The sequence below is a fragment of the Medicago sativa genome, chromosome 2 (assembly GCF_051527215.1).
Source record: "Medicago sativa cultivar Bolivia chromosome 2, Bolivia_mono, whole genome shotgun sequence".
Taxonomy (NCBI): Eukaryota; Viridiplantae; Streptophyta; class Magnoliopsida; order Fabales; family Fabaceae; genus Medicago; species Medicago sativa.
Window position 1 is genome coordinate 35,750,392 of NC_140750.1, and position 22,457 is coordinate 35,772,848.

Genomic DNA, 22,457 nt, shown 5'->3' on the forward strand with positions numbered 1-22,457 from the left:
CGGAAGAATTGAACCAAAGGCTTCCAATGGACACCGTTTCATTCTAGTGGCAATTGATTATTTCACCAAGTGGGTTGAAGCTGCCTCCTATGCAAATGTGACCAAGCAAGTGGTTGTCAAGTTTATCAAAAATAACATCATCTGTCGATATGGTGTTCCTAACAAGATCATCACTGACAATGGTTCCAATCTGAACAATAGCATGATGCAAGCTTTATGTGAAGAATTCAAAATTGAACATCGCAACTCTTCTCCTTATAGACCTCAGATGAATGGCGCAGTTGAGGCCGCTAACAAAAACATCAAGAAGATTGTTCAGAAGATGGTCACTACCTACAAAGACTGGCATGAAATGCTACCCGTTGCCTTGCATGGTTACCGTACTACAGTGCGCAGTTCAACCGGGGCAACTCCTTTCTCTCTGGTATATGGCATGGAAGCAGTTCTCCCCCTGGAAGTGGAGATTCCATCTCTTCGAGTGATCATGGAAGCAAAATTAACTGAGGCTGAATGGTGCCAAAGTCGGTATGATCAATTGAATCTGATTGAAGAGAAACGTATGAACGCTATGGCTCATGGACAGTTGTATCAAGTACGAATGAAGAATGCTTTTGACAAGAAAGTCCGACCTCGAGAATTCAAGGAAGGCGAACTTGTATTGAAAAGAAGGATAAGCCAGCAACCCGACCCAAGGGGCAAGTGGACACCTAACTATGAAGGTCCTTATGTTGTCAAGAAGGCTTTCTCTGGTGGTGCTTTGATTCTTACACACATGGATGGTGTTGAATTACCAAATCCTGTTAATGCCGATATAGTCAAGAAATACTTTGTCTAAAAAGAAAAGAACAGCGTGGTAGGTCGAAAACCCGAAAGGGCGGCCTAGGCAAAAATGCGCTTCCCGATGGATCGAAAACCCGAAAGGGCGATCCAGGCAAAAGTTAGGGACAAAAAAATGAATATGAAAGAGCTCGCTGAGATTGTACGCAACTCAGGCAAAAATGAGCGCCTCGATGGGCCGAAAACCCGAAAGGGCGGTTCATGCAAAAATGAGGTTGATGAAAGACAAGTAACTATATCTGGCAAATCACCATCACCCCTTGGGGCATCTGCAACTGTCAATGATCTTCTTCATCAGAGGCTTCTGTACTTGTGGATTCAAAATTTCTATGAAATGTAGCGGTCATCGTGTTCAATGTATCACCAACCAATAAAATTACCATTTTCCAAGCTTTGTAAATCCGTGAAGTCATGCCTTTGGCTGATTTTCACTCTCCTACATCAATTTGAGCCTTTCTATTGTTTGAAACTCTATTTTCTTTCTACTTTCAATGCTTTATACAGAATATTTTCTTTCTATTTGATAATGTCAATGTCTGAAACAAACATCTTTGAAAATTGAAAAATCTTTTCCTGTCTATTTTTGAAAGCAAACCTGAGCAACAGGGTACATTTCAATGAAACATGCATGAATGAATGAATGTCAATGTCTATTTCAATACACGTTACAAGCAGGTTACTCCCCAGGATGATCTGTGGTTAATGGCAAGAATGAAAAAACAGAATGAAAATGAAAAAAATGAAAAAAATACAAATAAAGAGCTCGCTAAGTTGAAAACCCGAAAGGGCGGCTTAGGCAAAAATGAGCACCCCGCTGATTGACAACCTATGAAGGCAATTCAGGCAAAAATGGGGCAATGAAAAGAATCTTTACTCCCCGGTGAATCGAAAACCCGAAAGGGCGGTTCAGGCAAAAATGGGGTTTGAAAATGAAAAAATGAAAGAATGAAATATTGAAAAAGCATTGACCACAGATACGAACATCCAATGTTACCCAGCACTGACACGCCTAGCAACGGCGACCTGTATCCAAGAACCTTCCAAAGGTCCTCCTTTACAAGTCTTATTGCCCTCAGCCATGGTTTTGATACGTCTCGCAACGACGGTCTCCCCAAAGAGGTTTTTCCCCTGTGAATATGTCGCAGCACGAGCCACTACGTGCCCAATCTTCCAATGTTTTGTCTATCTCTGTGAAACCTTCTCTGTCAAATTACAAGCCAATCATGCATTTCAAGCATTCATACATGCATAATCATGCATTTTATGTGTTCATACATCCAATAATCTTGCTATACCATACATACATGTTGCATATCCAACTGCCAACTGTCAAATTCAATGCCAATTTCAAATTTCAGTTCCAGATGTCAATGTCAATATCGATGTCAATGTCAAATGCCAATGTCAATGTCAAATGTCAAATGTCAATATCCAATGTCACTGTCAATGTCAATGTCAATATCCAATGTCAATGTTAATGTCAAATGCCAATGTCAATGTCAATGTCAATGTCAATGCCAATCCAATGTCAATGTCAATGTCAATTTCAATATCCAATGCCAATGTCAATGTCAATGTCAATGTCAAATGCCAATGTCAATGTCAATTTCAATTTCCAAGCCAATGTCAATGTCAATGTCAAATTCAACATTCAATTCAATTCAAATCAATGTCAATTTACTTTTGGGCCAACAAAAATGGTCATGTCTATTTTCAAATCAAGTCAATGCCAATTTACCCTCAATTGGTATCTTGTTAAACCAGACTTTCAATTTGTATCTTGTTACTGGTCAAGTGCAAGGTTCAATCCAAAAAGAACCACTTGTACCTGCTTATATGTCTATGTTTCCGGTCAAACGGCAAGTTCGATCCAAAGAACAGTTTGTACCCTTTGCTTATGTTTTGTTTCCGGTCAAGCGGCAAGTTCGATCCAAAGAACAGCTTGTACCTATCTTTTGTTTGCATTCTCTCGGTCAAGCGGCAAGTTCGATCCAAAGAACAGCTTGTACCCGTCTCTTGTTTGTATCTCTCGGTCAAGTGGCAAGTTCGATCCAAAGAACAGCTTGTACCTATCTTTTGTTTGTATTCTCTCGGTCAAGTGGCAAGTTCGATCCAAAGAACAGCTTGTACCCGTCTCTTGTTTGTATCTCTCGGTCAAGTGGCAAGTTCGATCCAAAGAACAGCTTGTACCCGTCCCTTGTTTGTATCTCTCGGTCAAGTGGCAAGTTCGATCCAAAGAACAGCTTGTACCTGTCTATTTGTTGCCCGTTCTTTCTACCTTGATGTCTATAAATCCCTTGGTGGTGTGACACAGCCCGTAGATTCCGGTTCGATTGTCTTGCATTCATAAATGAAATGTTGCATGGCATTCATGTCTTTGAAAATCTGAAAACGTATTTTTACGTCCAAAAGCAGTGCAAATGTTAATATTTAAGTATCTTCGTCCCATCAATTCTAAGACTTCGTCTCTTGACTCCCCGGACAAAGAAACTTAAATAGGGGCAGCTGTTATACCCTAATTTTGGACCTAAAAATACTTGTTCAATTCTTCTTTTCTTGCATTATAAGTCATCTGATATGTCTCTGATCAATTGCATCTTTCTCTGCATTTTATTTCAATGTTATTTGCAAAATTTACATGCAAGGGTATTTTAGTCATTTCCTATGTCAAATGTCTCTCAGTCTTTCAAAATTTTGTTTGAGTCTTTTCAAGTAGTTTGAATAAGTCTTTGTTTCATTCTATGTCGAAACCCTTGCCAAAAATTGCATTTGAAGCCATTTTGAGTCAGTTTTGCCCCTAGGGGCATTTTGGTCTTTTCATGTGTCAAAACCCTGTTTAAATCCTAAAAAATTGTCTCTGAGTCTTTTAATTTTGCTTGTATGAGTCTTTGATTCAATTTCTGTTAAAAATCCATTTTTAAATTGCATCTGAGTCATTTTTAGTCGTTTTAAGCCCTAGGGGCATTTTGGTCATTTCACACGAAATTTCGGCAGAGAGAGGTTACTTTAAAGTACCTCATTTAGGCCATTGGTTCGTTTTAGTCCGTTTTGTCAATTTTAATCGTTTCACTTTACGTTATTTGCCGGTTACCAATTTTAATTCATTTTATTTTATTTTTAAGTCCTAAATTTCTAAAATTTGCATTTTTAGTCCTTTGTCCAAGTCATTAGTCCAGATGCCACATGTCAGTCTTTTACTTGTCCAAGAGTTAGTTATACCACATGTCATTTTTATATTGGTCCAGGAATTTACACATCAGCTATAAATAGCCCAGTCAAAGGCCAACTCAACACAGAACCATTCATCACAAGACACATCATCACAAACAGATTCTACTTTTTCTCTCTCTGCATTTTCAGATCAAAGAACCAAAAAGCTCAAGAACAAGATGAATATCGCATGAATATTCATCTTCACCTGCAAGAAAATTCCAGAAAATCGTAATCACCATAACCAATTCCAATTCCAATTCCAACACCGTTCCTCACGAATTCATCATCATCAGTTCAGATTCATCACCAAACCGAAACAAATCCAGCAAAGAATCAAGAACAACAATTCAAGCCGAATTCATCACCAAAACTCAACATCACAAAATTCAATTCGAATTCGTCACTGTTCGTAACGGATCCAAATCAAAGCCAAAAATCAGAATCAAAACGATAAAGAGGAAAAGTACTGGAAAACGTTCGCTACAACCTTACGATTGCAAGCTCAACGAATTCGCAAACGGTGAACGAAGAGGAAGGACGAACTGCAGATCCAAGCAATAGAAGGAGCAAGACCGTAACACACAAAAGAGGTAATTCTTGCCTCTTTTCATTTCACAAAGCCTAGTGTATGTTTGTTTGGATTTAGTTTCGAATTAAAATGTAGATCCACGATTCTGTGCGAATTTTTCTTCAAAGATAATAGTGGATTCGGCAAGAACACGAGGAGATCTTTCCAAAACTGTAAAAAAAAATTTGAAACGGCAAAAAAACTTTCCGGCGACGTCGCCGGAATCCTCCTTGAGTCCTCGCCGGAATCTCGTCGGAGAAGAAGAGTTTGCGCAGAGCCTCTCTCTCTAAACTCAAGTTAGAGAGAGAAAGTGGTGTGAATTGTGTGGATTTCCTTTGTATTTTCGTTTATATACCCCTTCTTGATCACACGCGCGCGCGTGCGCTATACGCCCCTACTCCCTTGCCTCTATAACCGTTGATCTTGCTGCCAGATTACGTGTGTGGTCCTGATTTAATCTCCTGATGTGTCTGTTTGCGTTATTAGCCATTAGATCTAGGGTTTTGGTTTCCTGGATCAATCCAACGCTCCTGATGTGCTTGGATGATCCAGGATCCATCAAAGACCATGGGCCTGGGTCTCTTTTTCCTGGATTTTGTCTGTTTCTTCATTTTCTTGCTGTTTGCACCACGTTGCATGCTTCTTACACCTCTTGCATGTCAAAATTTCTTTAAGAAATTCCACATAAATTTCCACAAATTTTTGATGACTTTCTTGATGTTTTATAACCTTGTTGCATAATAAAAACTTGATAAAAAAATATGTGTGATCCTTTTTACTATCCTCGATAAAACTAGTAATTTTCTTGTACTTTTTAGTCCAAAAACCTTTAAAAAAATTCCTAAAAAATTCATATAGGTTTCTTGATAGTTTTGTAGCATTTTGTGATAATTTTTACATATTAAAATTGGTAAAAAAACAAGGTGTTAATTTTCCTACTATTTTGTGATATTTTGTGCTAAAAATGAATGAAACTTTGCTTGATTTCAATCCAAATTGCTTGATGAATTTTGGTGACCTATACTACTTGATTCCATAGAGTTTAGCCACTGTTTGTATTTGACATTAATGCATGAGTATGAATCTTGATAGGTTACTTAGTTTACAAGTTAGTTGTGTAGTTAAATAATGCAAATATGCTTAAAGTTTGTTTTAAAATGCCAAGTAAATCATGTTGCCTTAATTCCCATTCCAAGACTTGATTCTAAACCTTTAAAAATGTATTGGAATGTGAGAATTATAGGTCATATGGTTCTTGCATTCTATGAACAAATTTTAGCCATGTTTGCACTCATTTTCTATCCTTTATGTTCTAGTGTTTCTCTTGCTTTATTTCCTTTGATATTGTCATGTGCTACTAACTCCTTTCACTTCATGTTTCATCATTTCATAAGCATCTCCATTTCATCCCATATTCATCTCTATTTTGTTGCAATTTAATTTGTACCAAAGTTAGAATGTAAACACTTAGGAGTTTTGTAATATTTTCCTTTATGCAATTTCAATTTCTTGGCAAAGAGGCCATAGAATGTATCTAGGGTATGATGTAATAAGGACAATGGACTCTAATAATGTACACCGACACAAGCACCGACACATGCACACACCTCACTTTAGGTATATGGCTAGAATATGCATGTTTAGATGTATGTTTAGGATTGTATATTTAGATGAATGCTTAGGATTTACCCTTAGAAAAAATCAATTTTCCAAAAAAAATATGAACAACATCACTCAAATATTTTTCTTAATAAACATTGGGATCAAAATCCCATTGAATTTTCCTTTTCTTTTCTTAAATAAAAACTTAATGAATTTTAATCATACTTTGACTTTCTTTTGCAAAATAACTAATTCAACCTCACAATTTCATAAGTCTCATGCCCTTGAGGCCTCTTTCTCTCATTCTTCAAAATTCCAATTTTCAAACTTAAAATCAACCAACAAAAATAAAAACATTTTTGGAAGAGAACTACGGTGGATTTGATCCCTTAAACGGGTACGTAGGCAAGGAACAAAATTCCTTCAATTCAACTAAAATAAAAATTCAAACACATTCTTCTCCCTCCAATTCTTCACTTAGAAACTCTTAGGTTTAATAAATACTTTTCAAAATAGCATTTAAAAATAAAGCGCGCGCGTAGAAATTAAAGACGGTTCCTATAGGATACTATAGTCGTTATGGGTGCCTAACACCTTCCCGTAGCGAAAACAACTCCCGGACCTCGATTCTCAAGGGTTTTGCTTACTTTTTCCCTTCCCAAGAAAAAATAAGATATCACCGGTTTAAAAGGTTCAAACGTAATCAATGTTTGACACCCGAAAACCAAGATAAAACAATGATTTAATCAGAACCAAAGCTCTGATACCACTGAAGGGATTTTAAGAGGGGTTTTTCAAAAAATTTAATCCTCTTTGCGGAAGAAATCTCATTGAAACGGATCTTGATTAAATCATTAATCACAAATCAAACACATACTTAAACAATTTAAGGATTCATGTGTTTACCTCTTGAAGAGCAGAGCCTTTGTAGTAGAATTGTTTTTGATCACGAGCAAAGCAAAGCAGCGATGCCTCTGGTTAGTCGACACGAACAGTGCTCCTCCAAAACTCGGTGCTAGCCAAGGAATCAGAAGTGCAGAGAAAAAGGGTTGCTACAAAAACCTGTTACCAAAAACTTCAGCACTAGAGTTCTATTTATAGAACTTCTAGTGTGCTCTGCAAGTCAGAAGTCACTATTGGGCTTCAGTAAGCCCAACAACGAGTTTAGTCATTTTGCTAACTAATTAGCGTTATTTACTAAACGCACCCCTTATATAAGTCATACTTATATCTTTCTCTTTTGACTGTTCTTTGTGTGTGACCCTATAGGTTCTAGTCACGTTGGCAATAATATTAAATCTAATATTTAATATTATAAACAATAAGCGGTATCTAGCAACACATCATTGCTACCCAAGTGACAAGAATGTCAAGTGATCTGACGAAACCTTTCCATGATAATACTTATGTGTACAATTACTCCTTTGTCTCCATATCTTTATTGATCCCAAGGCATAGATATTGTCACCCTTGTATAGATCAATGTTTATATTTCGTGATTCCGAAATATACTGAATAACGAATAAGTCCAATATCTTATATTGACTTAGTTCGGCATGGCCATGCAGTTTTACAGTCATATTTTATCAAGATGCCTAAAGATATATATCCTGTTTATGAGGAGGGACAAATCCCATCTAGGACACTCATGTCCCTCAGCATGCTTCATCAAATACCCATCAACCAACGTTATGGTTATCCTTTTACAGACAACGTTAGAATGGCAACAAAGCACTTGAGTCCACATCTAAGGATCATAGGGGTTTCAGGTCTAAGAGCGATATACACTATTATCATTGTGAGAATATCTTATGACAATTGCATAAATTTCTATGTAGTATTCTCACGGCGGGTCAATCCAATATAAATATTATTCCTGATATTTATATCTATGTGAAGACTTGATAACTCTTTATCCATGATCTGCGAGATGTGATCATCAGTCTACCCACATAATAGTCTCTATGCTTTAATGATATCCCACTTCTCAATAAAGCTTGACTACGGATACTTTTAGAATAATTTCCTTATGTTTAATGGGGTCTCACAATTAAGTTATACTTAATGTTCCATTAAACGGACTAACTATTCTAGGGACTTTATTATTTTGAAACAAAACAAAATCAATAAAGAAACGCCTTATTATTATATATTCACAATATATACTTATATCAATATTATGATACAAAGCCAAACCCAATCAACATAGATTGGCTATTAGGGCTTACTCCAACATTATGAATAAGATGCAGATCATATAGATGATCCGCAAGACAGTTCAATATGTAATTCTTGCACAGGTAATCCTCTTCTTGCCAGAGGAGTATATCCTTTTCAGCCTATTTCACCTTTTCAGCATGTTCGGCAGTAAGCCTTTCCAACTCAGCATTTGTAGCAGATACAGAAGCATATGTAGCCACTGCTGTCTTACCGTTACTAGTCGTTTCCAAAGGAACCGACATCGATGGTATCACAGGTATGTTGTTCTTCAAGACGTGGCCAACCTTTTTAGTAGTTAGAAAAAACATCATCTTTGTTTGCCAACGCTTGAAGTTACTATTGTGAAACTTAAACGGTTTGTTGAAATCGATAGTTGTTCCAGATACAGTAATTTCGTTGTTGGTACTCTTGTTTTCAGAAACACCTTAAAATTGTTGTTTTTCGAATTTAAAATATATACCGAACGAAATTACTGGGTGAGTCACGATCAGGTCGCTTTCTTTAAGACGTTTTGTGGCACTACCCAAGTTGTGCAAGGTAGACTAAAAACCACGCCGTCTCCAGGATAAAACAGCCCAGATCACTATTACGAGTATATACTGCACAGTATATAGTCGCTCGAGAATTACACCTCAAAATATGGTTCAATCGTTTGATCGAAGCCACTCGATACGGTACGTAACCGCTCTATTCGAAACCGAAAGGGACAGAAAGGAGTAGAAGCAGAAGAAACTCGTTAACACAAGTCGGAGGGAGAAGAGAAGAAAAGAATTCCCGACAACTCAATGAAATTCTTTTCGGTGTGAAGAATGAGTGGGGCGAACCTCTCCTTTTATAGGGAGAGTCTGTAACAAAAAACGAGTGACTTGGGGATTAAGTCTGCTTCTTAAGCATTCGCGTGACTTGGGGATTAAGTCTGCTTAATCCTTGTTTCTTAATTGGATATATATATCGGGTCGGATCGTAACATGAAAAATTAATTAATTAATTAATTTAACATTTTCAAGTGACAAAAAAATATATATCATTTTTTTAATCCACGACCCAAGCCCGGCCCGGCCGGTCGGACGGCGGCGGCGTCACGCGTGATATATATATATATTTTGTAAGCGTTCACCCGTTCACAAAATTGGGTACCCCAAGGGCACACCCTTGGAGGTCACTTTGCCCATATATAAACACTTACTAGTTGGGGTGACCTTCCAATGTGGGACATTTTTAAGTCACACCCACACACTAGTTCTTTCATAGTGTTTTTCTTTCCAATTTTCTTCACTAGAATGACTAGTGTTCCAACATTAACCACTAATAATATCTTAAGGACAGATCTTAAAACTCTTATGTTATGAGTTTGTTAATTATTTTTTGTGGTGAAATTTTGAAGGTAGATTGTACTAATCTAGTGACATCTTTCAATGATTCAAGTGTTTAACTAACTGATCCTTTTCCGTCAAGCAATCTTCTCATTTTTCAAGACAAAGATCATGAGATTTGATATAGCTCTTTGTGCAATATATCTGTTATAGATTTTCAATTTCAACCCTCTAAATATTTTGTTTAATGCAAGTTCTAGATTTCAACCCTCAATAATATTGTTTTCCCATATGGGAGATATAGATTTTCAATTTTGTATTTCATATGCACTTAATAATTGGAACTGGATTTTAGTAATTAGTTAGATTGTGAGTGCAATGCCTATAAATAGGCTTGATGTAATAACTTGTAATTATTTTTACCATCATAAATATGATACCATTTTAAACTTTTCTAACTTCTCGGTCCCACATTGAATAAGATATGACCTAAATTTGCATGCTCGATCAAAGACTTGATTTTTTGAAGGACCTAAAATCCTTTTTTTTGTTGAAAAATCTAAACTAACTCACCCAAATTGACATCGAAAGAATCGTTGGGACTATGAAAAACCAATACTAGCCCACTCACACCAACACCATCGGCCCCCTAAAATCCAATTAATGAACACTATTTGTTGAGAATCCAGTGCTTGATGAGATTTGACATCAAAATGTAAATGTTTCATAAGTACTGTATGACATCCCTATCCTTAGAAGTATGGTTTTGGAAGTTCAAATTTTACCATGCTATAAGAGCACATTCCAGATCTCATGGCCTACTACATCACAATGAAAGTCTCTCAATAGATGAGATATAACATAAAAGTATATTTATTAGTTGGATTTTTATACGAGCCTAGATGGGGTCAACCTTGAGCATGCAACAATATTAAAACTTTTAGTGAGTTTTTCGGCTATTTGGGTCCTACATAGCTCGATTAGTTAGTCTCTCCAGTTACGCGTAGAGGATATACTCGATTTAAATAAAAAAATTAAGTCCAATTGAAACTTTAAACACAATTCATAGCATATAGCTTCACTAAACCATCTCCATTATATTCAATGAAAAAATAAAAAAAAAATGAAAAAAGTGATAGAGCCTTGACTTGCCAATGAAGTGATAAACTTTGGGGTGTGGTTATGGTGCATAAGGATATCCTTATGCACCGTGCATAATTGCTTTCTACACCCAACATAATTGCTTTCTACACCCCAAGTGAAAGCTTAATTCTAATGAGGCAAAATCCTTATGTTTGGTGAAGAGTTTCTGGTGAATTCACAAAAGCACAAACAGATTAACAGCACCGTCACTGTTCTAATTCTAATCTGGGTGAAGAGTTTGTGGATTAAAAGCAAATCATTAGAATGAAAGCTTTTTATCTTTCCAGCAAAGCTTTTTATCTTGCCTCATAAAACAGAGTTTCTTAGGATTTTGCTCCATAAAATAAAGCTTTCCAGCAAAATCCACAAACACATATGATTCACAATTGATCAAAGCCATTTTCGGATCAAAGCATGAATCATCAAGAACATTGAAATGAATTTTCCAGATCCAACACAGAACTTCAAGAACACATGAACAATCATTCCATTTTTTTTACCAACACAAAACACTTTACATCTAACATCAGAAATTCGAAATTCATCAAAGCCTCAAGCACAAATACACTCCGATTTTGAATCATCACCACCTTAAATTCACAAACGTGGATTTCCAGCAAAATCCACAAACACAACCACAAACGGAGCCGTTTTCGCACCGTCACTGTTCGGATTCAAACTCATTACGAAGAACAATGAGTTTCTGGTTCGAGATCTAACAGAGAAGAGGAAGCAAAGCCGTCGACTTTCTCCTTACGAATCCGAATCCATCTCTCAGCAACTTCAACAACCTTTCTCGCTTTCTCTCTAATTTCATTTCATTCTCGTTGCTTTTGCTTCTTTCTTTTTTTTAAATAAAAAAACAAAATTATGTTAAACATATTATTCACAATTTTTTACATTCATACAGTAAAAAAAGTAGTTGATATTGGTATTTTTCAATTTAAGATATCAATTTTTTATTATTTTTAAAAAATAATCTATATGGCTACCAGTAGTAAATATTTAAGTTATCAATTTAATTTAAGAGAGTTTCCCAGGTTTGGACTAAATTTGCTCCATTATATTTAAATAATTTTGATTTTTAGCACCAATTATCAAAAATTAACGCTACTGTTTCAAACATATTATATTCTTCACCCATTAAGCATATTTTCAACTAGGGGAAAGAGTAAAAATCATTCTAAGAATTTTAAGAATTCCAATGCGCCTCAGAATTCGTGAAACTCCGTACGTAACGGCAACACAAATAGTCGCTAATAACTCTCCGGAAAAAATAAAGGAATTGATGGTCATGGATTACTGAAACCATAAATATGGTTTAATGGTTTTGATAGTATGTGAAACCAAGATAATTGTGTAATGGTTTTTAATGAAATTATTATTGTTAGATGGTTTTGACTAATGATTAAGATGTTATACACTGAAATTATTATTGAAACCATAATTATGGTTTAATGGTTTTGACAGTCTTCTATGAGAAACCAAAATAATTGTCTAATGGTTTTGCTATGGGTATGGTTTCTGTGAGTTGTACTTCAAAACCATTTTGCTGTGGAAATGGTTTCTGTGAGTTGTACTCCAAAACCATTTTGATGTGGGAATGGTTTCCGTGAGTTGGACTCCAAATCCATTTTGCTGTCGAAATGGTTTCTGTGAGTTGTACTCCAAAACCATTAGATGTACTTAATGGTTTTGAATTTTCTTTTTCATCAATTCACAAAACCGAGACCGGAGAGGGAGTGAATCGAGTTCGAAACAAGGGAAAATCAGTGCAAATAAGCGGAATCAACGTCAACGCGGGGTCAAGGAGGAAGAGTCTGAGTCTCATGCATACTGGCCGATCAAAACCACATTTCCCATTTTCTCTTTCCCACTTTACAGATCAAAACCAAAAATTCATCAAAATTCTCAAGAACACTAAGATAAATGTAATTCCGTGTGGACTTTGCATACCAAATATTTTTGACCAATCTTGAAAGAGTAATTAATCTAAATGTTGCTCTCCTTCAAATTAAATTAGTGAACCGTAACCTTCACAAACATGAACCAGAAACCTTTGGCAACATGATCAAACACCATATTAGATGAGAACAATCAAAACAAATAGCAACACACAAAAGCAAAAAGATATAAAGAAATCATGATAAATTATTATTGTTGAAACACGAAACTGAAATGATTTACAAAGAACTCAAGCTAACAAAACAAGCTAAGGTTTTATCAGTTACAATTCAAACAAAGATCATGAAAATGTTACAAGTAAACAACAACCATTTTCTTTCTGGCAGAAGTGTACTCAAGTAAAAAAGACTCTCACAACACTTAAAAGACATTACTCTACAACCAATTATACTTTGTTCTTTCTTTCTCAATTAGTCTGTTTTCTCAACACCTAATCCATACAACACACCAGAATATTTCTCTGTTTCGCCGTTGAAGAATGTTTCCCTCAACTTCCTAAATGTACACGCGGTGAGTAAACTATCCAATCCAGCTTGATGGCACACACCAACCCTCTCAACTTCCAACAATTCTGCGAGCTTGTTCAAACCACCATGAAGACTGTTACAGAACTTCATCAAATGCTTGATATCATACATTAAGAGAACACTAAGAACAATGTGAACACAAAAAATTTCCAGCAACGTTTTTTCTTTCTTTTTTTTTCTTTTTTCTTTACCATTCAAACTCAAATTCATCAACATAACCTATCAATTCCAGAACACATCTTACAATACCTCAATAACAACCATTTTCCAGATTCACAGTGCACCAAATCAAATTGTTTGCACAAACATCACCATCATTCATAACCGAAGCTACACAAATTAACCATGGCAACATAATCTCACACAAATTCAATTTAAAACAGAGGAGGATTCAAAACCGTGACTCAAAACAACAGTTCACAGAACCAGATCGATCTGGAGAAGAGAAGGAGGAGTGCGAATCGGTTTCAACGTCTAGTTCTCCCGAGTTTAACAGCGAGATCCAGAAGAAGGAAACAAGGTTGAAGCAAAGAAGTGAGAAGAACAGAAGCCAAGGTACAGAACAGAGGAATTCAATTCAGATCCGATAATAGACGCAAGAGAAGAGGGAGTGGTTGTGATGCAAAACAATGGGAAAGAGCTGAAGTACAAGATTATAACACGTGTCCCTGATCTGATGGTTGTGATTAACTTATGCATGGTGCATAAGTTATGGCTTATGCACCATAACTTTTGCCATTCCCGGTTACGTACGTGCTTGGAAATTAAGCTTGACCATATATTTTATATGTCCTAACCATGCATCCACTACTGAAAGATTCTTATCACTACTGAAAAACTCTTGTTCTTGCCTGATTTTTCGAACATGGAAGCTAAATTGTAAAGAGCCTTTGCAAAGTGCTTGCACAATATTAAATCACACATTCAGGCAATAAGCGATGCTCACACCATAAGTTTAAACCCACACTCCCAATGTAAATTTGCTATATAGACACAACACACACATTATAAACATACATAGCATCTCATAACTTTTTTTTTAACTTGCATTTTAAGTAACTCTATCTCCTCCATTCTCAACAAATATGGCATCGATTTCCATTGACTTTGCCACTTGGAGCATTAAGCATGCATGCAATGAAGGCGAATGGTTCGGTTATACATCTTTAGCTTAAATTGAAGATTGAACAAGATTATTATTACGAGAATGGTGATTGAAACAGGGAAGATGATGATAATGAGGGTGGCTATGACTATGTTCCTGCTCCTTAATACATTACACATATATTAATTAGAATTTGTGTTGCGCCTGAGTCAACCTTATCTCAACCAATATAGAACTCTTAACACAATAATCCAATTGATATCATAGGGAACTATAACTTAGCTCATCTTTGAGACTGAACGACAAATTAAAAAAGAAAAAGAATAGTATAAAAAGAAAGGTTCGGTTTAGTTTTGGGGACGGAGGAGTGTGATTCTCACCACTAGACTATGAAAAAATTGAGTATATGGTTTACAAGTCTGTGAGAATTTATATATCTATAAAAAGCATGTATAACAATTATGTTTGTATTGTAGGCAGTAGTGCATTGAATAGTGAAGAAGACTTTAGTTTATAGTTGGAATTTAGAGTTCATCACATTCCTGTCACTACGCCTTAACCCATTCTTTTGAATGTAGCAATTAAAGCGTCTTACGAACAACCTCATTTCTTCTTCACTAGGTGAGTCATTTCCGGAGTCACTATCACCAGGGTTTGACAAGTTAGCCTTGGACAAGTTGCCATTTAGTGCAATTGACTTCCTTTCCTTCTTTTTGAGGTCTTCCTCACTAGACTTCAATTGTATAATCTCATGCTCATGTTCCTTGAGTTTGCCAAAGAAAGTGGTAACGTAATGCCAAGGATATTAAGGTTTTGTGATTCCTTATTAGCTGTCACTTTGGGTTGCCAATCCCTACTCATACGCCTCAAAACTAACTTTGCGCAATCTTGGTTTGAGATGACCTTTCCTAAGATTTGCAACTTGTTAACGATATGAGTGAACCATTGAAGTAACTATATGGTTTGGAGATGTTGCTTCAAATTGTTCAATACTTTGATACCAATGGCAGCATAAAGAAACAAGACAATGGAGTATCAATTCTGATGCATTAAATAGGGTGTGGATGTCAATTTTCCCTAGGCAGTCGAAAATGGAGGCAGTAACAAAAGTTTAGAAATAGCAAATGAATGTAAAGACAAGACAAAGTTCTGTAGGTCGAAATTACGATTTCCAGTATTGTTTTATTTATATCCTCACAATTATAGTGATTTTTTTTTTTTTACAATCACAAACAATAAACATTATCAGTAAACTTTATAACATTATTATTGTGAACTATAAATGTGTTGTTATTGATATAATGATATGTATTAGCGACAAATAAATTGAGGTACATTAACAATGTCACGCTAAGAATTTGGCTCATTTCCTTCAAGCTGTGTATAGGTAGCATGTATATTGTTTCAGCATGTGGGTTGCAACTTGCAATATAAGTGGATTGTTGATTCTATACATCATCTTCATTGGAACCCGTAATATTGTCCAAAAGGAGTAAAAATAGCTATAATCAGTTGAAGGAGTACATGTCTTAGGGTTGAATTACATTTTGTATATCTTTTTACATATTCTCCTCAAATATTTATTTCACTTCAGCAAAGAAGCTTAGCTTAGACCTTCTTTGCATTGTTACTTGTAATTGTTGAGGCGTCAATTAATAATTTGCATCATGTGTTTTTTTTACTGATGTAAAGTTAACTATTATCACTAATCAACCAAAATTCAATACAAAAAGGATAACAATAAAAAATATGGTGACTAGCCAAAGAACAAGCCACCCTAACTAAAGTATGGGCAAATGTTCACTTGTCCTCTAACAAACTTCACCTTGAAGTTGGAATGTAAAGATAACTGATAGATAATACTAGAAACAATAACATAGAATTTTGACTCTCCATGGAGACGATAGAGCTTGCACTAGAGAAGATGAGTCGGACTCGAAGACAACCTGGTCCCATCTGTTCGCATCAGCAGAGTGGAGGGCCTTGGGTAAGGCTATTGCCTCCCCCTCCAAAACTGTCATATTTGCCCGCTGCCATTTCGAGTGGGGTACATAGTTACATGAGTACCCTTGATAGACTCGCCTATACGAATTTGGAACTAAGATCGGTCCTATGGAATTTTGAGGCAGAATTCCTAGAGTGTTCGTTAAAATTGGGATAGATGTGCAGGGCCTTAAGCGCACGGGCTTTTAGAAAACACCTTAAGGAAAAGGTTTGTGTGCGGGTTCTATGTACAAGATAGAATTCTAAGCAACTCTTGTTAAATCGGAATAGTATCCGCTATGCAAAGGTTCAAGTTGTAGGCGACATTTTTGTTTACTAGGAAATCTTATGGAGACATGTGGGGATTGTTGGACCATGTGTGGAAATTGAGTAATTGACTAAACACAAATTCCCATAATGGGTAGAACTAGTGTAGTGTGAATTGAAAAAAGTGGAAGTCCCACATCGGATAGATCCCACACATTAGTAGTATTTATATAGTGGGGGCATACCTCTAATTAATGGGAGTACATAATTATGTGAACGAATTAAGCACTAGAAAATATATATATTATATATATATATATATATATATATAATATATTTCATAATTATATATTTCATATATATATATATCATATATATATATATATATAATACATATATATATATATATATATATATATATATATATGAAAATATATATATAAATATATATATATATGAAAATATATATATATTATATATATATATATATTTTCTCTATAAATAGAGAGCTGACACATTGCATTCAACACACCGAATATATATGTATTATATATATATATATATATATATGAAATATATAATTATGAAATATATTATATATATATATATATATATATATATTATTATATAATATATATATATATATATATATATATATATATGAAATATATAATTATGAAATATATTATATATATATATATATATATATATATATATATATATATATTATTATATATATATATATATATATATATATATATGAAAATATATATATATATATATTTTCTCTATAAATAGAGAGCTGACACATTGCATTCAACACACCGAAATTCACAGTTAATGTTTCCTATCATAATTATATATTTCATATATATATATATATATATATATATATATGAAAATATATATATATATATATATATATATATATATATATATATATATATATATATTTTCTCTATAAATAGAGAGCTGACACATTGCATTCAACACACCGAAATTCACAGTTAATGTTTCCTATGATTTTCCTCTCTTCTCCCTCCGACTTGTGTTGACGAGTCCTTCTTCCTTTCTTTTATATAGAGTGATTTGAACAATTAGGTTGTTTTATCCTGGTACTTTTTTGAACTCGGAAAAAAAAAAACAATATATGATTCTACCATGTGTTACTTCTCTATTTCCCATTTATTAATTCATTAATTTTATTTCTACCTGTTAGTTTTTCTTAATCTCTTCTCCGTTCGGATGCTTTCGTTGGGGATCCTCTTTTCTCCGTTCTTCGTTTGCTGGTTCACGAGAGAAGATGTTTCTTCGAGTGTAATTTCTTTGATTAATAACCAATCCAGGAATGATTTGGCTCTGGAAACAAATTTGGATGGGGCTGAGCTTTCAGTTCATCATCTAACTGTTTACCCATCCCATGCTTGACAACTCCAGCTTTGAGCGCCGCTTCCTCTTCTGATGACCATTTTTGCCTAGAAGCATCCATCTAGAGTCATACATGGTTTCATTTAAATTCTGGAGTGCATTCATAGAACGAACATTTGGAGATGCAAGCAAAGATTCTGACTTGCCATGAAAGTAAGTGAGCCTTTAAGAATGTACATGTCATCAGTTTTCCCATTTTGTTATAGCTCTTAAGTTAGTTATTTCATCTTTGACTTTATTCTTCTATAGCATATAAATATGTTGAATAGTTCAGTTCTGCACTGATCTATATTTCGTTGGTCTAAAGTTATATTCATAATTATAATATGCAGTGAAAATAAGAGAATGAAATCATTGATGAAAGGAAGGAAATTTCAAGATGATTGTGCCACATAGCCAAAAATTAAGGAATATATGATAGGATAATCTTTTATATTCTATTGTTATAATGTTATAATCGTTTATCACATTAATATATTAAATTAGCTGCGTCAAAAAAATAATTTATTAGCCAACTAATATAGTTTGAATTTAATGGTGATGTACTGCAAGAGTGCAAGTGTAAAGTTAGTTTTACACCGACTTCCATTGAAAACTCATCATATCACCGCATAAGCCAATTTTGTAACCGCTTCTCATACTTGATTTCCATTGGATGTCAATGTGAAACTAGTTTACACTTGCAAGTCCGCTCTACTCATATATAAGTTAATTTTAGCACATATTTTTTTATGTAACAATTTTTTAAAATTTTAATTCAATACTCATCTCTACATGAATATAGTTTATAGTTCAGCAGATTGAAGAGACCTAAAACAAAACCCAAAAACAAGAACTGTGATCTCTAAACTAACACTTGTAAATCCTTTTACAGTGTGCAGCATGCACTGTTTTGGGTCCGCTTCATCAAGATAGGATAAGAGAGTTGAATAAGAGTAGAAAATGACACAAACATGATAACATTTTAACATGATAATTCAACACATTCTTATTAAAATTATATAAAAGCGTGGTTACTTGTATGTTTCAGGTCGTTTAAATCAAATATTGAAGACCTCAAGGCTGAGAAGAATGAGCAAAAAGATGGTTGTGAAAATGGCTTAGAAAGTCCAGCATCACATTTACCTTCGCGGAAATTGGAGAGAGTTAAACCTTCCACCAAGGAAACATCAAAGGATGGCCTATCTTCCAGAAGTTTCACTCATGAAACGAGGACAAACTGGTCTCCTCAATCCCAGGTTTCAGCACCATCTGCCGATAATAACGAGTCTAAGCTTGAAGTTTTGCAACTGAATGTTTTGACATCGAGAACCGTCGAAAAGAAACTTCCTAAAGCTTACAACTGAATGTTTTGACATGAAACCGTGGCTCGAGATAAGTATTCTGAAGTTTCAAGGTTAAGCAACATCTTGGGTTTATTGTGCGAAAGGTGTAGGACACAGTAGAAAAGAAATTATGGAATCTATCTGATAAGGACAATAAACAAGAAGAAAAAGCGACGAGCTTGTTCAAAAAACTATTCAACGTTTTGGTTTGGAGGTGCTTTGATAATGTTCAATTCTTCAAAATGTTCAATGCTTTGATACCCATAACCCATGGCAGCATGAAGAAAAAAAATAAGACAAATGGAGTAACAATTCTGATGCATTAAATATGGTGTGGATGTCAATTTTCCCTAGGCAGTCGAAAATGGAAGCAGTAACAAAAGTTTAGAAATAGCAAATGGATGTAAAGACAAAACAAAGTTTTGTAGGTAGCAATTATGATTTCTAGTATCGTTTTATTTATATCCTCACAATTATAGTGATTTTTTTTACAATCACAAAACAATAAACATTATCAGTAAACTTTATAACATTATTATTGTGAACTATAAATGTGTTGTTATTGATATACAATGCCCCTCTAAGAATTTGGCTCGTTTCCTCCAAGCTGTGTGGGTAGCATGTATATTGTTTCAGCATGTGGGTTGCAACTTGCAATATAGGGGTAGCAGCTCAAAATATGTTGATTGTTGATTCTATACATCATCTCCAAAAGGATTGTTTGGACCCGAGAGACCTCCTTGGAGATAAATATATTAATAGCTATAATCAGTGTTTGGAGTACACGTCTTAGGGTTGAATTATTGCTTTTTACATATTCTCCTCAAATTTTTGTTTCACTTCAGCAAAGAAGCTTAGCTGAGACCTTCTTTGCATTGTTACTTGTAAGTTGTTGAGGCGTCAAACATCCTCCAAACGAGAACTCAGCACCTCTTCATTCCGCACCTCGGTAAACTTGACAAAGCCGCATTTTCGGCCTCATTGTCCAGTTTATTCAGTATAAACATCCACAACTTGGCCAAAACCCAAGAAAAGTTTCCAGAGATCCGACGTTTTCGCTTTCTCCGAGAAGTTAGTAAAGAAGAATGTGTGGTGTGTCTAAAGAGAAATTTTTAGAATTTGAGCAATTATGGTGATATATTTTTCAATGAAGAAAACTTATGTGCATTTCCTTAGGTGTTTTTTGTGTGGTTCTTCACATAAAATACTCATAACTATCAATGATTTTCTGAATCCATATTTTCTCAAAGTTTGTTATAAGTACAAACTATGAATTTTATGTGATTAATCACACAAAAAGTATCTAAGAAAATGTATTCATTTTTTTATTTTTAGAGGAAATGCATCTAAGTTTTATTTTATTTTTTTAATTTCAATTATTAGTTTTTATTTATGGAGAAAAGAAAAGTATAAGTTGCACCACACCATCCTTCTATCTGCTAAGCTCTCTGTCAGCATAAATGGCAAATCTGTTGGGTTTTTTAGCTGCACCAGAGGGGTTAGACAGGGGGACCCTCCAGGGCCGGCCTTGAGGGGGTGCAAACAGCTCAACCGAGCTGGGCCTCCCCCAAGGATGGACCTCAAAAAAAAAAAATTATACCCAGTAGTATACTATCCTGCAATAAAGGGGGTGCAAACAGCGCATGACTTTTGATTGTTTTGTGCAGGTTTAATTTTCCTCTTGCTTTTGGTGTTAGGTGGGGATTCCTCATGTATACGGTAGTTATTTTCACCTATGGGTGTACCGTATATATACGGCACGTTGTATTTATCTTTTAAAAAATATAAATAGAGCATTGCTCTTTTAAAAAAAATACGTTTTGATTTTATCACTGACCTCTTTTCATTCCCAGAGCCGAGCCTCCGAATTCTCAGGGACGGCCCTGGGACCCTCTCTCCCCCCTGCTATTCTGTCTCCCAGAGGAAGTTATTAGTAGAGGTTTGCATCATATGGCTCAAGAGGGTAGCATCAGCCAGATCCAGGCATCTAGAGGGTTGAAAATTCCTAGTCACTGTTTATATGCAGATGATGTGCTTATCTTTTGCAAAGGAACTTTGTCCAATATTAGAAATATTATGCAACTTTTTACTGATTATGGGGAATACTCTGGCCAACTTATCAACAATGGTAAGAGCAAGTTTTATACCAACTCTATCCCTTTTTCTAGACAAGCAGCTATAGCCTCTATGACAGGATTCTGTTATGGAAGTTTACCTTTTGTTTACTTGGGAGTACCTCTCTTTAAAGGAAGGTCCAAAGCTATTTTTCTGAAACCTATTTTTGATAGAATCAAGGATAAATTGGGAGCTTGGAAAGGAAAACTTCTGTCCATTATAGGCCGAGTGCAGCTTGTTAATGATGTCATCAGCAGCATGTTAGTTTACACTTTTCATGTTTACAAGTGGCCTAAAAGCTTATTGAATGAGTTATCCAAAATCATTAAAAATTTCATATGGAGCGGTGTTGTTTCATATAGAAAGTTATGCACTGTTTCTTGGAAGGAGGTTTGTAAACCAGGAAATGTTGGGGGACTGTCAGTTAAGGATCCTTATCTAATGAATCAGGCTTCTTTACTTCATCTCACTTGGAAGTTGATCACTTCTGCAGAGCCTTGGGCTCAGCTATGTAGGGCCAGATTCCATAATCAGGGCAAGGCAAAAGCTTACCATCTCTCCTCATCTATCTGGTTGGGAATGAAACCTTTTCTTGCTGTCATTTTTGAGAATGCTACTTGGTCTATTGGTAATGGAGAATCTGTTCACTTCTGGATAGATAAATGGCTGGATAGATCTACTGTGGAAGCTTGGGGGATCCCTGATCACATCTCAAAACATCTTAGTATGAAGGCAGCTGACTACATTGTGGATGGACATTGGAATCTGCCCTCCTTTTTTGTCTTGAAAGATAGACAATTAACTGAGCAGATACTCAAAGTCACCCTCCCTATTGAGACCACATCT